At 36.6% G+C, this 19,125-nt stretch overlaps 1 protein-coding gene across 1 annotated transcript in view; it reads right to left on the bottom strand.

Annotated features, from left to right (window-relative positions):
* The window catches only part of LOC147070267 (suppressor of cytokine signaling 2-like), a 153,457-nt gene extending 138,840 nt beyond the window's left edge, over positions 1-14,617 (bottom strand). The window contains exon 1 of the mRNA XM_085949774.1: positions 14,491-14,617. The gene's annotated coding sequence lies outside the window, so the exon portion shown is untranslated. The remainder of the gene's footprint in view (positions 1-14,490) is intronic.
* Positions 14,618-19,125: the final 4,508 nt, after the last annotated feature.

Below are 19,125 nucleotides of genomic sequence, written 5' to 3'. Positions count from 1 at the left end.
ACATTAAGTATAATATTATTTACTCCATTAAACTTATGTATTTCTTTATATTTCCTTATAGATTTATTTTTGACCGATTTTATCAATGTTATTTGTAAATATAAAAAAAATATATTAACAATGGAAAAAATGCCATTCCCGGGACCAGTCCCGAAATCCCGGGATCAGAATTTTGGCTCGGGATTGGATTCCCTACTTGTGACTTGTGAGGGTAATATTTTTTGTTAAAATGTAAATCTCATGTTATGTACGTTTTGAATTTAGATTTTGTAATGTCCACAATGTTTTGTTTTCTTAAATAAATAAATAAAAAATTCATATTTAACACGTAATACAGCACGCATTTAATTATGGGTTCAGCTAGGATTTCAACCAAATAATTTAAATATGAACAGTAATTTATATTGTTGATTTTTTTCAGTAACGAGGAGAAAAGAAAGCAGACCATGCAGCCCCTCGTCTATGAGCGCGTCGAGCGGGGGTATTAGGGGTGTGAAACACCCGGGCGGCAAGATTCAATTAAGACGTGGCAAAACAAATCCCATTAACCAGTCACCAGATAAAGGTACAATATGTTTTCAAGAAAAAGCAATTTATCTCATGAGATTAGATTACGGGTAGTAAAAACTCGCCTGCAGGATCAGGTAAAAGATGTAATAATTTTTGTTATGAATATTTTGATGGCTGTACAATATTCTTTCAACTTTACTTTGACTTTTCCATATTTATACCAAAAAAAATATTTTATTTGGGGGGGGGGCGGTTTGGGCTGAAACCTTGCCGACAGACATCCTTGGCGTGTCCCTGATCTCGACATATTTATGGTGAAGATGTGACGTAGGCCTGGATCAGCCACGTACTACGGATGTGTCAGAAGAGTATCAACCTAGCTTGCCTTCTTAACTATCCGGATAGCGATGCCGCCGCTAACTAGGTACCATTCACTTATCACAACTATGTAAGTCCCGTTTACATAGTTCGCTTTTGACGATCATCGCTGAGGAATCATCCGCAGTGACCAGTGTAAACGCACATTCATCAACGAATCATCGAACGTGATCATCCGGAATCAAAAGTGAATGAAGTTGAACTTTTTCTACTTTGGATCATTTTTTGATCACTGCTGATGATTCCGCGCATGCGCACACGCCACGCATGCGCACTGCGCCCCTGAGTAGGTACTGTCATCATATTTACATAGGTACGTAAACTGTCATTTTGAATAATTGAAAACAAACCGGTTAAATAGATATTCCTGCAGTCCACATCATATTTGATAGTTCATACTGATTGTAATAAACCAAGTGTTGTTTTGTGTTTTTGGTTGCTGTTTCTGTGATTTCTGTGATCGCAATTTCACTTGACGCCATTTTGGAATGAATCGAGTATTTCACTTTCGGTGACACGTGTAAACAAAAAGTTAATGCCTGAATCCAATTCCCTGCGGAGGATCATCCGCAGTGACTTGTGTAAATGAGCCTTAAAAGGCTGACCTATAGGATGATTCCATAACCCGGGATTGACGATACGACAGAGATTTTTTGAAATGCCGCGTAACATAAATTTAAAAATTATATTGATCTTTATTATGTTTTTGTAGCTCGTCTCTCGCGGGTGGAACTTTAATGATATTATGTCAGTTGCAGTTGTCAGAATTGCTAATTTCATTGCAACCAATACCAAGAAGCAATTAAAATTAATTGCAGATACCAGAATTGAAATAACCATTGGATAATAATGATTTCAAATTTAATATTGTTGTTATCTGCATTAGTAGGCATTGCAAGTTGGATGCTGTACAGAGTGCTAGAATGAAATAAATCAAATAACTACACAACTAATCAAATCATTGGTAAGAAAACCACTGATTTACATGGCATGCATTTCGTCGTATCCGAAAATTTGTAAGTAAGAAGTTGGCCGTATCAAATTTAAACATCTGCTGATGTATCAGATCAGTAATAGATGGCCGTATATTATTGAGATCAAACACTTAATACGGTATAGGTACTTAATTAATGTATATTTTTAATGGCATATATTGCATATTTTGGATTGGCTATATTTACAAAGGTCACGTTGTTTATACATAAACTAACTAACACTATCTGCACATTGTAGTCTTAGTTCAATGAAAACACATACGTTTGAGTGACAAAGTCTAATGTTCACTATTTATATCGGATCTTAACAGCCTACATCCACCCTTCGCCACTGCAATGCGGTAACCCGTTCGCAACAAATGAAGATTTCCGATTGCGTATGTTGTTAAAATTATTACCATTTATTTAAATATGCAACAAAACAGTTAATCATATTTCATTCGAATATGAGAAATAACTAGCACTATCATCGATGTTTACAGTTAGTTAACCAACACTATCTGGAATTTGTAGTCTTGGTTCAATGGAAACAAAACAGTTTATTGTCCACTATTTTTGTCGGATCTTAACAGCCTACCTCCACCCTTCGCCACTACCTTACACGATCGGTGTTACTGTCACGACTTTATGGTACTGACAGCAATACTGATCGTAAAGGGTTAAGGCTATACCTCAGTTGAGGCATGGTCTAAAAAGATCGTGGCTAGGCGACGCGGAGAATGTGCAAACGACGGGTGCAGAACAAAACATAATTTGTCATAAAAATTCAAAATGCGTCCATTTAATGTTCTGTTTATCGTTCTATTAGTAACAATAATAATATATTCATTGACATGTTTTCTTTTCCAAGTAAATGGGTAACGTTTTTTAGTCATCTTTGCACGATTTAAGAATTAATACCCGCGTCGCCATCACGAAACAAATTGACGTGTTCACAGCTCGACTTTCACTCTCCGATTGCCAGCGAGTCAAAAATTTCGTCGCACAGGTAGGTATGCTCTTAACCAACGCTCTCTAAAATTTGTAGTCTTGGTTCAATGAAAACAAAACAGTTTAGTATGCACTATTTATGTCGGATCTAAACAGCCTACATCCACCCTTCGCCACTACCTTACAAGATCGCGTTACTGTCAATACTTTATGGTACCTACTGACAGCAATACTGATCGTGGAAGTAGGGTTAACTTTAGGCATTAGTTCATAATTCAAAACATAGACAATACCGCTTACTATCTGAGTCAAAGGTTATTCACATTAAAAATTCTGGTTTAAACTATATACATAGATAACATAATATTAAGTTGTTATAATAAAAATAATAAAAACACTGGATATTAATACTGAGTTATCAGTTCTGTTTATAGTTCAAACAACGTAAGCGTTAAAAATACAAAAAGATAAGAAATATCACTAAAAAGGGGGATTCTCTTCGAGTTTTGCTAATATTTCTTTCTATGAAACTTTTATATCGCGGACAGTTCCATGAAAATATACTTCAGTTAGATAAAATCGTAATATAAAAATATGCTAAGTACTATACTATTTAGGCTTGAAAGAGTGAAGTGTAATAAAATATCAAAAGTCTACATTTGACGAATAATTCACAAGATTTAAGAATGTAACATTATTTTATTGAACATTCGTTGAATAAAAAAACGTTATAACTAAAAGTTGGAGAGATCCTGACACCAGTAAGAGTTATAACTTTGCACTCCGGCTCTATGATGAAAATCATGTGATATAAGTACTCTAAAAATATGTATATCATTTGATTTAATTGTATGCGAAATAATCGGGCAAAGAAACGTATCAGTGTAGTAAAAAGTGCAAAAAAAGGTGCAAAGTTATAAAACGTATAGGTACTCTAGTAAGGAAGATACTATTAATAATACTTTTATTTAAAATACAAAAAGCCGACTGCCAAAAATTGTACGCAATTTAGAAAACGCCGTCTAAACTGTGAAAACTGTCTATTTCGCTACAAAAGTTAATACAGCCAAGAGAGGTGCTGTTAAAACATAGCACTTTTATACCGAGTCCGGAAACTTGTACGTATGCAGTTCACCTTATCACACTTCACCGTGAAATGTTGTTTCGGAAATATATGGCCGTATATTAAAGACCATCCAACCTCTTTGGGTCGTATAGTACTGACATAAAATTCATGTCTAAATAAAACACGGTTCTTACCTTTTACGGTTTACCCTTTTGAGGAAGTCAGCAGCAAACAAATTTTTAAAATAGCCGATATACTGGATTATTTGTTAGGTTAGGTTAGGTTACGTTTTCATTCTTGAATCCATGAATTTTGCCAAAATCAGCTGAGAAAATTTAGTAAAATGTTCATATTAAATCTTATAAAATTGGAGACCGTATTCATATCTTTCCGATAAGAAAACTCACGGCGAACTGTTCCACGGTGAAATGTTTTACATACAATTTACACGTAACCCTTTTTGACTCTTCAGATGGTTGACTTATTCTAAAAATTAACGGCCTCAATACATAAAAATGATAAACTACCCTCTATTGCTGGCTAGTAAAAATGTGTGTGATGTGGAAAATAAATGGAATTAATAGAATTAATAATAGTAATTTATAGAATATACTTAGTAGGTAAGTATTTACTTGTTATAAATTAAATATGTAATTCACGGAATAACTAATTGAAAAATGTATAATCTTTTGCCGAAACATTCAATATTGGCATTCAGTCGCTCCGGTTTATTAAGAGCATACATAAGTGATACGGCAAATAATTTTCAACAGTAGGTGGAACGAAATTTCGCAGTCGTCGCCAATCGGAGACTGACGTCGAGGTGTGAGCACGTCGATTTGTTTTGTGATGGCGTCGGAGGAATATATTCTTAAAACGTGTAAAGATGACTAAAAAACGTTCCGCATGTAGGTACTTGAAAAAGAAAACATGTCAATGAATATACTATTATTATTACGAATATAATAATAAACTTAACATTAAAAGGACGCATGTTGAATTTTTATGACAAATTATATTTCATTCGGCTCGCGTCATTTTTTGCACAATCCGCGCATCGCCTAGTCACGATATTTTTAAACCATGCCTCAACTGAGGTATAGCCTTAAGGCTATACCTCAGCTGGGGCACGGTCTAAAACGATCGTGACTACGCGACGGAAAGATTGTGCAAACGAAGCCTGCCGAACGAAATATAGTTTGTCATATAAATCCAACATGCGTCCATTTAATGTCCTGTTTATTGTTCTATTAGTAACAATAATAATAAATTCATTGACATGTTTTCTTTTTCAAGTAAATGGGTAACGTTTTTCGTCATCCTTACACGATTTAAGAATTAATACCCCCGTCGCCATCACGAAACAAATTGACGTATTCACACCTCGACGTTCGCTCTCCGATTGCCAGCGAGTCCAAAATGTCGTCGCGCCTATAGTTGAAAATTATTTGCCGTTTTACTGAAGTATCGTCTTAATTACGCGAAAAACAAAATCAAAAAACAAAAAAAAAATAGGTATTGCAAATTTTATTTAATAAATTTTATTTAAAACATACCGTAAACAAACAAAACGCTGATTTGTTTATCCAACACCGCAATAAAGCAATAATTTTATTGAAATGCAAAACTAGTGATAAAATTATCAGGTGTGAGTATTCGTGGAAACGAAAACCTGATTATTTAGTTAGTCGGATGCTCAAAGTAATAATTGACCATTTTCACCTCGATAACTTTGTAATGTTTGACAATTTTAGGGGAATTCGTTTAAAGTAGTTTATCGGTCAGTGGATCCATGTTGATAAGTACCCACACAAAATTTGCATGCTACCCGTGTTGGATAGGCTAATGCACGAGTATGAACCTCTATGCGTGTAAGCGAGTACCTAAGTATATTTGCGTGAAGCAAATCTCTTCGAAATGAGCAATAGTGGTTAAATTGGTGATCCTTTATTTTTATTAAATTATGAATATTATTAAGAGGGTACATATTGTGAAACGGCAAATAATTTTCAACTGTATGTGGAATGAAATTTCGGCCGCGTTGCCATTCGGAGAGCGATAGTCGACCTGTTTGCACGTCAATTTGATTTGTGATGGCGTCAGAGGAATATATTTTCTTAAATCGTGTAAAGATGACTAAAAAACGTTCCGCATGTAGGTACTTGAAAAAGAAAACATGTCAATGAATATACTATTATTATTACGAATATAATAATAAACATAACATAAAAAGGACGCATGTTGAATTTTTATGATACATTATATTTCGTTCGGCTCGCGTCATTTGCACAATCCGCGCATCGCCTAGTCACGATCTTTTTAGACCATGCCTCAGCTGAGGTATAGCCTTACCTTAATTATGTAAGTATTGCTTTGAGATATAAACAATAAACAGTGAAAATAATAGAAAGTAAACACCAAAGCTGATATTCGGAAATATACGATGTACCTATCAAAAGAGCTGAAAGTTTTAAATTTGACGCCATTTCTGGACAGGATGTGTACATTTTTGAAAATGTAATTGGAATATCTCTGGTGGTGAATCTCAACCATAACTGCGACATCATAAAATTTGAGGAATTAAAACATTGTGAACATAAAAAATCAAAATTCATGACGTTCACAACATGATATGTAGATACATTACACGAATATTACCCTCACAGGAGAGAAAAAGAAAAAATAAAAATATAAACAATTATTGTATACAGTAAAATACAATTTCAAGTCAAAATACACAGCACATCAATTCACTGAAGATGTCTATGTTTTGGGGAGCGCATTGACTAGTCTTGCACCCCTCGCTAATGGTGCCTGATAGATGTATACCTATTACACTTTCTTTAGCGGTATAATAATTTGACGAGTTCATTTATCTACGCAAAAATCGTGAATTACAGAAAGAGATGGGATCGGGAATAATAATGGAGATCTCGTCTTCTTCTGTGAGTAAAGTACATAAGCATGGACAAATCATTTGTTTTTGTATTCTTGATAGTGGTATGACAACTGACATCGCTCTTTATCGTGTGTTCTTCTTTCTCTCGTTGCAGAGGACATTCTCAATAGATAACCTGGAAAAAATCATGATAACGTCAAGTTGAAAGTCGGGAAGGCAAATCTCCCTCCAGATAAAGAAACTAAATTGAGAATGCCACAGTCACACTAACAAAGGATCTGCGTGCCGCTGAATTCGGAGAGGGATGGAGCCAAGTCGAAGAGACGACTGTCACACGGTCAAATCTGGGCCACGATCCTCAGACATAATAATATGTAATATCCCAATGAATAAGAGAATAAACCAATTGTGACACCCCCGTATGGTCCCCATTTGGGGATGTCTTTGTGTATCTGGAGACGCCCGAATCGGTATCGAAGCCAGCAAATAATAAAGCGCTGATTACGAAAATAAATAATGTTGAATATCTGCTGGCAACAATGCCATAATTTTAACCGTTGACGATTTGCAACGTCGCCCAAGAAAAAAAACCGTTGGGAATGATTTTTCAAGATGGCGCGCAGATCGCGACAAGCAGCAAAATCGCGAACGCGTACATTTCACCCTCCGTAGAATTATATTATAAAAAAATGTAACCATATAGTCTATTAACGTAAATAAACTCGCCGCTTTCCATCATAATTCCGGTGTATCAATTATCTACCTCCAAATCCTAAAACGCAGACGATAAACCAGAAACTAAAAATAAAAGTGACAGTTGAAATATTCTCATACCAAAATGGAGGGAAGTGATAAGTGGCCCCAATCAACGTGGGACTACGCTTCTTGATTTTGATCGTCTGGAATCAAGAAGCAGGTGAAATTTTTTTCACCCGGACACACACCCTGAGATCCAAACACCGGAATAGGAAACGGCGAGGAAGAAACATCCAGAGGCTTGCCTCTGGTGGCGCTCAACAAAAGTATAATAATAAGCAGTAGAAAGAGGATGCTGCCAAAGCCAAGCCAGTGAAGAAAAGAGCAGAAACACCCGGATTGCGAAGTCATGGCTCCCGATGTACTCCCGACCAACTGCATCCGCCAGCGAACTTGGCCCACGGACGAGTGTATAGGGCAAGACCCTGGCTCCAACGAGGGAAAACGGCGTCAAATGCCCTGCATCATCAGCCGCTTGAGCCCTCTTCGTCAACAGCAGAGTGTCTGTGAGCCTTGCAATCACCCCTGGCCCAGATGCACCAGGATGAAGAGAGCTACAAAGCGGCCTTCTTCAGCTGAGCAAAGCAGCCTCCATCAGCGGATAGCAGCCAAGCAGCATCCTCAGCCAAACAGCATCCTCAGCCATTAGCATCATAGATTAGTTAGTTTTAAGTGTTTTGTGTTTGGAAGCGATGTATAATAAGTTATTTCAGTGCTCGAAGTGGAAAATTTTACAACCCGGAGCGGTTGTATGAGGCAGAATGGCGTTCCGGTCCATTTCGGGCCCTGATATATTTTTAAAATTATTTTTATAAACTCTAAAGCCATTTTAAGTATAAAATTAAGTTTTCGCATATTATATTAGTATAATATCAGTGCAGTGCGTGTAATTCGATAGCCGCGGCAGGGCAAGCGAGCAAAAAAGGGGGTCGAGTAATGCGCCGGTATGCATTTTCGTGAGGGATCGACTGATTTTCGGACGGTCGCTGTTGGGAAGGCTGGGTGCGACGTCCTCTCTCAGCATCCGCCCGTACGGTAGACATGGGGAGCCGCGAACCACTACGCCCACAAAGCGGCGTAGTGCTGCATCCGAAACTCTCCGGTTGCCGACGGTCCGTGGGTGTTGAGAGGGCTGGGCGCGACGCCCTCCTCTCTCAGCAGCTTTACGGTAGGCCTGGGAACCGCGAACCACTATGCTACAGTGCTGCATCCGAGTCTCTCCAGCCGCCGACGTACCGGGAGGGCTTCGATCCTTCAACGTCTAGAAATGCAACCCCCCCTTATCAAGCCGCCGCACTGTCCAGTTACACACGCTATCGTAATCAGCCCTTAGTTGGCCCGATCCCCATTCGGGCCTTTCCGGAGAGGTGCGCTTGTGACACCCCCGTATGGTCCCCATTTGGGGATGTCTTTGTGTATCTGGAGACGCCCGAATCGGTATCGAAGCCAGCAAATAATAAAGCGCTGATTACGAAAATAAATAATGTTGAATATCTGCTGGCAACAATGCCATAATTTTAACCGTTGACGATTTGCAACGTCGCCCAAGAAAAAAAACCGTTGGGAATGATTTTTCAAGATGGCGCGCAGATCGCGACAAGCAGCAAAATCGCGAACGCGTACATTTCACCCTCCGTAGAATTATATTATAAAAAAATGTAACCATATAGTATATTAACGTAAATAAACTCGCCGCTTTCCATCATAATTCCGGTGTATCAATTATCTACCTCCAAATCCTAAAACGCAGACGATAAACCAGAAACTAAAAATAAAAGTGACAGTTGAAATATTCTCTTATCAAAATGGAGGGAAGTGATACAATCTAGTTTTTAACATGAGATTATCTTTTTGTAAATCATTGGCGTTGGTACATTTTACGACTGTGTACCGAGAACATATTGCGAAGTGACATCCCGTGGAGGTAAGCAGGCGATGCGTTGCTCAGGAGCGGCATATAATAAAGAAACAAATACAATTGAAGGCACAAGTGGATGAAGGTGTGATGTAACATTTTATGACAAAGTCTTTTTATTGCGTGGATGAAGGTGTTATGTACCCATCTTTCATATGGATGTATCAAACATCTTAAAATAATCTAAGGTCTGGCTTTTACGGCAAGGGATGAAGGGACTATGTTACTTTATTTTTTTTAGTTATAGTTTTATTTTGTTAATTTCTCTAGTGGATGTAAGTGTCATGTACACGTTTTTATAAATAAATAACACATTTGAAGATTTTAACAAATTATTTCTGACGTTAGTAAAATTGTGTGATCCTTAGTTACCAGTTGAATACATCACTAGTTAAATTATCCTCAAGCGAAAAAAAATGCATCAAAAAAACTTTGACCTCAATTTTTACTCAAAACTTTGATTTTGTAACACAACTCCTTTATCCACTTGTGTCTTCAATTATATTACTACTTTTGAGAGCAGTGGCGGTTTTCAATGAAGGAAACGATGTGGTTTAAAAAACATTTTTTTTGACCATGTCCGATCGTATGGGCCTCCACAGAGTGGTTGAAAAACAATATGACAGATTGGGTATTTGGCAGACCCAGGATTCAAACCTGCGATCCACGACACTAGGTATAAGCCGACGCTTAAGCCGCTTGGCTATAGAAACCAATTGAAGCATAAAAAATCCTGACATTAACTATTGTTGTATTCAAATTTTCACAAGGGTGCCTCCAAACCAGTCAGCGCCATAGACCTCCAAGTACCTAACACCACCATTATTTGAGAGTAAGTTTCGTCGAATAATGTTCCCATTTTCAGTAGAATAAGGTGTGTATGGATGAAGATTTTCGGTATATCTGTATGTTTAAATAGCCACAAATGACTAATATAATAACCAAGTAGGTACGAGGGTGGGTCAATAAGTCCTTAGAAAAGCCGACAGGTGGCGCGACTAGTACTTCAAGCGGTTTGTTTTCATGCAGCGGCACTACCGATTCAGTATGCTGCGAAGTTTCAATCAGATTGGTCGGGTTGTTGTGTGTTTCTCGTACATTTAAAAAAAAAATTTGCTTGTGGAAAATGGAAAAATGGAAAATGGAGAAAAATGAGTTTAGAGTTGTTATTAAACATTTTAATATAAAAGGGTTAACAGCAAAGGAAATAAAAAATGAGTTGGATTTAGTTCACGGCATATCTGCTCCTTCACTTGCAACTATTTATAACTGGTTAAATGAATTTAAACGTGGCCGTACATCAACAAAGTATGAACCACGCTCAGGACGTCCTGTAGAGGTGACTACACCAGAAATGATCAATAAAATCCACGATATGGTGTTAAGTGACCAAAGATTAAAGTTGAGTGAGATAATTGAGGTTACAGGGATCTCAAAAGGTAGCGTCATTTCTATTTTACATGACAAATTGGGCATGAAAAATATTTCTGCAAGATGGGTTCCGCGTTTGCTCACAGTCGACAATAAACGCAGTAGGGTGGTGGCCTCTAAAGCCCTGTTGTCGCTCATGCAACGCAATCCGGATGAATTTTTTCGTCGCTTTGTGACTGTAGATGAAACATGGATACACCACTATACTCCCGAGACGAAAGAACAGTCAAAGCAGTGGATTGCGAAGGCAAACCATGTCCAAAGAAGGCGAAAACCGTAAAATCAGCTGGTAAGGTTATGGCTACTGTATTTTGGGATGCACGTGAAATTATTTTCGTTGACTATTTGGAAAAAGGAAAAACAATAACAGGGGATTATTATGCATCTTTATTGGACCAGCTAAAAAACAAAATTGAAGAAAAACGGCCTCATTTAAACAGGAAAAAAATCCTCTTTCATCAGGACAATGCCCGTGTTCACATATGTTTACGATCAATGGCTAAAATTGAAGAATTGAAGTTCGAATTGGTCGACCAACCACCGTATTCGCCAGATTTAGCCCCCAGTGACTTTTTCCTTTTCCCAAACTTAAAAAAATGGCTAAGTGGACAACGTTTTTTTTCAAATGAAGAAGTCATCGATCGGACAAATGCTTATTTTGAGGACCTTCCGAAAACTTATTTTTCTGACGGTTTAAAAAAAATTGAGAAACGTCTAACCAAGTGTATTGAGCTCCAAGGAAATTATGTTGAGAAATAAAAAAAAAATACAAAAATAAAACCTGTTTTAATGCTTTTTTCTAAGGAATTATTGACCCACCCTCGTATCTAACCAATTTGCAAACAATTTGAAACTAAAAATAAAAAGTGACGGAATTCTAAGTTTGCTCAAGGGCAGCACTTTGCCCAGGGGCGTCATTGAAGGATCGAGGAATTTCAATAGGTACGAAAATGATACTTATGCAAAAATCAGTGTTCTTCATATTTTTGAAAGGCGTACAGTTATGGACCCTAGGGGCAAGGGAGCGGAAGAAAATTGATGCCTTTGAAATGTGATGCTGACGCCGAATGCTTCGTATCTCTTGGACAGAGCTCAGGACTAATCAGCCAATCGTTCAGAGATTCCAGCGCATCTATTCTATACACAAGAGAGCTAACGGCCGCTATCGAGGGTAGTTTTCATATTTTTGTATCGCTATGTTGTAACAGCATCTCTCTTGGTTGTGCAGGCTGTGCTAAATTTTAGAGCGAGATAGACAGTTTTGACTGTTTAGACGGCTAACTTATTGTAACAATTTTAATAAGTACCTAAATACAAACATATGATAAACTACCCTCGATAGACGCCGATAGCATTCTTGTGTATAGAATAGATGCGCTGATAGAGGAACGGGACTCAATAGTATGTCAGAGACGCATTGTGCAGTTTTTTGGACATATTATTCAGCGCGGACTGGATTATCTGGAGAGACTGATGGTTTTGAGTAGTCTCCAAGGAAGGAGAAGCAGGGGAGCTTACTGGAGGCAGCCTACACTAGGTATGCTTTGAGAGAATCTTGGTCGCTGTGACTGAATTTCAGAAGAAAGATACGTAGTTAAAGAAGAAAGTTTGTAATATTTTCTCAAGATACCAACATATTAGCGTAGGTATCCACTCAGTATAAAAGTATTGGATACACTGTGTTTAATTCCTACATGTTCGTATACCTACTATTTTTGATCCGATGCGGACAAACACCATAAATCGTATTACTGCAATTTATCCGACATAAAGACAGCGGGAGTTCTGCCAACAGGTAAGCCAACTCGGCAAAAAAAAATACCATAAACCAATCCTTTTATATTCCAGGCTGCAATTTAAATTTTGTTCCGCGAAATTTTATCGAGACCAATTTCTTGGAACGCCGTCTCTCTTAGCAGTTGGATTTAAAGTGCACGAACCGATAAAAGACAAACGTTCGAGTCTTCGGAGAGCTATACAAATGCATGGAATGAAAAAACTATACTCTGTGAAGGCGTTTTCTGCATTTAGTATATTTAATAGGAGGTAGCAGAGAATCTTCAGGGCCGAAGTAGATAATACAACACTGATTTAATATTAACTTTCCCTACGACATCTAAAAGGTTTGTGGTGAATGTCATGGGTTTTCTAGGGAATTCTATTATCTGGTCACTCCACCGCATCAGCGTTTGCCTTCTGATCTTTTACCTGGCAATCTGTCAAAAATAATGGAGGCATTCTGTGCATCGGTGAATAGTGTGTCTGAAGAATTGTCTAATTTAAGATATAACGTATGCACATATATGTCATTCTCTTGCTGTTGATCATCTGCTGCAACATCAGGGCATTGATTATGTGTTTTAGAATGGTTCACATTGCCTTCTGCACATCGAGCGATGGAATGAACATGTTATTTCTTTATGGATGTGCATGTACTACACTACTACAGAATTGAAGATATCCATAAGCTAAAAATCAATCGAAGACATCGTCCACCGTACCGTACACCACGTCGGTCTGGAGGATGACTGGTGTGGTAGAAAGGTTCTAGAACAGAGGCCTCGAACTGGACATCGAAGTATTGAAAAGATCTCTTAATAAATGGAAGGTTAATATCAGAATATTTACGCAGACAGCGCAATCTATTCTTCAAAATATTTAAAATGGGGCCTCAAAGTAGTTCAAAATAGTACTTAATACTAAAATCTTTTATATATTTCTTACGAATATTGCCCAAAGCATAACAAAATCCCTAAAACTAACAAAGGGTACTAATATAATTATGTCGTTATTCTCTATATTATAATAAAAGTTTTTAGTGAAAGGGTGTAATTTATGGTTTTTATTTTTATCGCGGGGGGCTCAAAATTAGTCAGTGCGTCGGGCCTAAACGTTCCCGCGAAAGGCACAGGACCAGATGCAATGAATAGGAATTTGAGAGGCTTATATAGGTAATCATTTCACATGGGAGATGCTCATATTATTATAATCGTATAATTAATTATTCCTGCATGCGGACCTGAGTTAAAAGATCTGAAAGTTAAAACCGATGATTCTAACATTCATAATCTTACCTGAAATATCTGGATGGAAGATAACTCGATTAGCGAATTAAATGAAACAAGTTAATGGAAATGGAATTTTAAAAATTAAAAATATATTTATCTAAAAATACCCAGGATAAATATATTTTTATACTCTTCGTGCTCTAGCGATGAATGAGAAAATTCGTAAACTCTTAAACGTCAGATTGCTACCTACTTACATTATAAACAATCGATAAGTTCCCGTCAAAACATCGTGGCCGTGGAGTGTATAATATAGTTAAAAAGGTTTTTAACGTACAGAAACATTGGTAGATTCAAAATACAAAGTTCAACTAAATATAATTACACTAACATATCAACGTTTTAGTCCGTAAGGTAATTTAACACGAACACTAAACATACAGTTTTAATCTTGAAAAAACGCAAGATGTTGACGATCTTTTAGCGGGATTAAATTTATATATGAATGGAAATCAACCTTGTCAATAATTATTATTGTACAACTGCTTACCTATATTATATTTATTTTAAAGATAGAATAATAGATACTTTAGAATGATTACCTTTATAATATGACGTTATCCTGTAAATAATCCTTTATGTGAATAAGCATTTAATTATTTACATTCTCTTTTGCACTTTGTTTTGGAAAAGCACTTCGGCCGTCTGCGACTGCTGTCAAAGCATAACCAGCAGGAATTCATTTAGTTAGTTAAACACCACGTAAAAGTCACACGACACAGTTATGCACTTGCAAAATCTAAACATGGATATAATGTAACCTTCAAATAACAATTAATAAAGCATGGAATTGTCAACAATTACGTTTAGTAGATAAACTCATTATCGTAGTAAGTCATCCGAAAACGTCAATGGCATTGGGGAAACTGCCATTTTTCGAGTGGCAACACTGGCGAGACGCAACATGCCAACAGAACAGGCATACTCAAACGAGATAGAGCAAGATGGAGCGAGATAATGACAGTACAATAGAAGAGCTCGGCTAAATATAAAAATTAGATGTCAGAATCATCATCCACCCTTAATATTAAAAATAAAATCAAATTCACATAAAAATATCATATACCTACCTATATTATAATAAAGAAATTAATGAAATTTAAAAAATAATATTATTCCCACACAATTGAGGTAAGTAGTTATTTTTCCATGCCTTGCTCAAGCAAATTGAGTGAAAAATTGAGACTTGGAAAATTATGAAAAGCCATGACATTCATTTGAAGTTGCAATGCATCATCATTATTATCATCAATAGTGAAATTTCAAATCCCGTCCCACCCAAGCGAACAAAAAATTTGAACCCCCACCTTATATCACATTATTTTTTAACACTAAAACAGGCTATGAGATGAAGCCCAATGACAGTAGTGTAGTGAAACAGTAGCTTAAGCGAATCACAAAAACACTTTGCAGGCTTTGATAAAACCGCATAAATATATTGTGACCTCACCGGAATCGAACCCGGAGACCCCGGATGAAAACCCTATGCCCTACGCACTAGACTACGGGTGTCGCTCATAAAGGACTAAAGTTTTTTTTCAATAAGTACCAACCTACCTAGTTTAATTTTTGAAATATTTTTTGACCGCCTAAAAGCCTAAAAAGTTGAAAATATGTAGGTACTAAGCATCTATCGTGCAAGCACATTTTATAAAAGCTACGTATATATATATACACTAGAAAAAAAATGCACCACAGGCGACGTAGAATGCCAGTCAAATCATCCCGGTCACGAATCACGATCCACAGTCATGAGGTCCTGACAAAGAAGAAGAAGAAATATATTCCATTTACCTACTTAAATATTTTTTTAAGTACCTATCTATTATTTCCGTTTCTGGGGGACGGGGGTCCGAGCCCGACCCCCCCCCCCCCCCCTTGTGTGTATGCCTGAATGTTGGACTATGCTTGGATCGCGCGTTGGAATATGTCAACTTTATTTTTATTATGCAGATATTCAATACGATCATGTAAATATTGTAAACAAACAGATTAAAGCTAGTATCAACGAGTTTTTAATCTGTTTTTGGAATTAAAATGTAAGAAATCGTTAGAAATAATCTTATTATTGGAATGTGTTTTGATTATACCTGTAATAAATACCTGATTACCAAAAAAAACAAAAGTAATACTAAGTAACACACTACATAAATATGTACCCTACTACTTAAGTATCTCAAATTATTATTGGCGATTTATCTTTGCATAGATTCCCAAACTACTTCTTCGTCGTGTCGGGTCTTTAATAGCTACAAAGTGTCGCTCCAGAAGTTAGCGAAGGCAACACCATTTTCCTCGGCTTATAGGATCTCGTCGAAGTTGCAGCTTACTGTGAAACTAATATGAAAATAGGTGCTCCATGCTTTGCATTTTACCGCACTAGCAGGTTTGGTCATCAGAGAATCCCCACTTCACCATGTTGTCTCGGGTGCGCCCTACCATAGGTCTATCTGTCTAGGCCGTCTAGGGCTTTCCATGTACGGTACCCGAGACTGACTCCGGGTGGGAGATGCTCTGTTGGCTTTACCCCATCTTTGAGACCCTCAGAGGACCAAACTTATTTGGCACAAACTCAAAACTCAACGCCCCCATGGATATCCACATTCTTTAAGGGCAAAAAATCAGAAAATGCCATGACCAGGGAACTCAGAAATAATGGGAACTGAAATATCCAACGGGTAAGGCGATAGCAGGTAACCGTCTTGAGTAAGGAAGAATCCGGGTTAAACTTATATTAGGTATAGTAACAAGTTTTAAATCTCTAGAGTAGAGAAATATGGGATAAACATGACGTGTTAAATAATAATATGTTATTATCAATAGTATTATTTGATTAATTATTTGTAATTAAATTTTTGTACCGGTTTCGTCCTCTTCAAGGGGACGGGACATTGATTGATAATGTCCCCTTGAAGAGGACGAAACCGGTACAAATTTTTTATTAAAAAGTGGAATAAGTACTAAAAAAAATGTGTTTTATTTAATTACAAATAATTAATCAAATAATACTATTGATAATAACATATTATTATTTAACACGTGTGTATACACGTGCTTAAATTTCATTTTACACCACTAGGTTATAATCAGGGAACTGAAATACATAACAGGTAAGGCGATAGCAGGTAACCGTCTTGAGTAAGGAAGAATCCGGGTTAAACTTATACACGTGTCAAGAAAACGTTGTACGTCTAATACTGAAAACTGCTCTCGGCTTATGCATTTACGCTCATTTAATGTTGGTGTATTACACACACTATTGCACGTGCATAATGCGTGCTTCATTTTCGTAGGACACTCACGCATTCAAAAACCCTGCTTCAACGTGCGGCGTATTGAATATAGCCTATCGGTATTCTATTTATTATCTGTTCTGTGGCCATGACAAATTTGTGTTCCTTTGTATAATGTATCAACATTTTTACCTACGGAACATAGTGACCGTAAGGTTGCTGCCAAAAGTTGGTAAGTCATTAATTTAGGTATTTAGAGTTGTATATTAATATGTACGCTAGAAAAAAAAATCAAGGTCATCTGATATAATATAGAACACACACATAAAGCACAAAAAAAATAGCATTATGCCTGATTTTTGAGGGCATATCAAACTTTCAAATTGAAATTACTCCATTAACATGATTTCGGGAGTTACCAACTTCTGGCAGTAAGCACGATACATAGTAAAGAAAGATGTAGGAAGTTAAAAATCAGATGATGTCTAAATTGAAAAATTATTTATTGAAATCAACCATAGTAACATTCGTATTAAACATTGAAAATTAAGGAAACTAAACATAATAAGTCGAAGGTCTCGGGTTCAAATCCTGGGTTTGGCAAAATTCACATATTGTTTTTCAATGTGTGTTTGAATCCAGAGCATGAATTTAATTAATATGTTGAGTAAGTGGCTAACATCCATTTCTCGTAAAAAAAATTACGTAACTTATTTGTAAAGCGGCCAAGATCCGCACTGAATTGTAGAGCCAATTAAAAAGAAATATTTGTATTAAAATGGAAAATTTAGAAAACGAAATATAATTATCAGAATACAATTTACAAATATCAATAAAAATAATCATAATGAGAAGGATGAAACTTGAGTGCTGCCACTAATATATTAACGCATATCGGTGTAACTTATAAAATAAAAAAAACATAACAATATTATAATTTTGTGTGTTCATTTGGAGAATATAGAAATCACTACGAATTAACCAACACGTACGAAAAGGTTTTCGAATTATTTTTCTTCTGCTTTATTTTTGGTTCCACTGCCCCATTATTTAGATTCACCGCCCTCCAATTGCATCCGAGGCTATTGCCGTCCCGCTGAATCTCGCCCACATTGGGAATCACTGCTTTAGATCATTGGTTTCTAACCTCTTGGCGTTAATGGGCCACACACTTCGTCCGTATAATAATACGTTAATAGTGGTACCACACAGTGATGTGGTCCCATGGGGGTAGGAAGGTCATGCGTTGCTTATGGGCAGCAAATGGAAAAAATGAACACGAATATTACAAATTTTGAGAGAAGTGGTCGTTTTCCATGAAGCAGACGATGCAGTTGATTCGTTAGAAAGTGTCGATATCTTACTTTAAAAAATAATGAAAGCGTTTAAAATCATGGTAACCTATCCTATTATTCGTATTGTAGTTTGTATTGTAATAACCAACAGTGGTTCATTGCATAGGAAAAAAATCATGGGGGCCTCCAAACCTGTCCGTGCTTCAGACCTCCACGTTCCTAAAAACACCGCTGTCTGAGTGGAAATTCTCTAATTATTAATAGATTATAACTTTACTATTAATAATTACAAGATAAAAAGAACTTTGTATATACCTACAACGTTTTTAAATTTTCTGTTGAATCATATAAACTTGACTTGCTAGCTAAAACGATCAAAAAAAATTGTACTTGGTAGAAATAATACTGAAATGTCATTTTGATTTCCATAGTAACGCACGAATATATATTAAAAATTTAGTTGCTAGGACCATCCGCTTAGCAACCAATAATGGTGTCGAAATAACTTTTCATACAAAACAGAATTAACTGAAAATGAATTCAATTCTACTTAATGATGGCTAAAAGTATTAAAAATGCATTGGCATCGTGTTCTGATATATTTTCAAAGTTTCAAATGTCTAGCTAGTCGGGAATTTAGTTAAAAATC

Source organism: Rhyacophila brunnea, unplaced genomic scaffold (assembly GCF_057557595.1).
Source record: "Rhyacophila brunnea isolate RB1 unplaced genomic scaffold, BYU_Rbru_1.0 scaffold_22, whole genome shotgun sequence".
Taxonomy (NCBI): Eukaryota; Metazoa; Arthropoda; class Insecta; order Trichoptera; family Rhyacophilidae; genus Rhyacophila; species Rhyacophila brunnea.
Note: the sequence above shows the minus strand (reverse complement) of the source record. Positions and strands in the feature narration are given on the sequence as shown.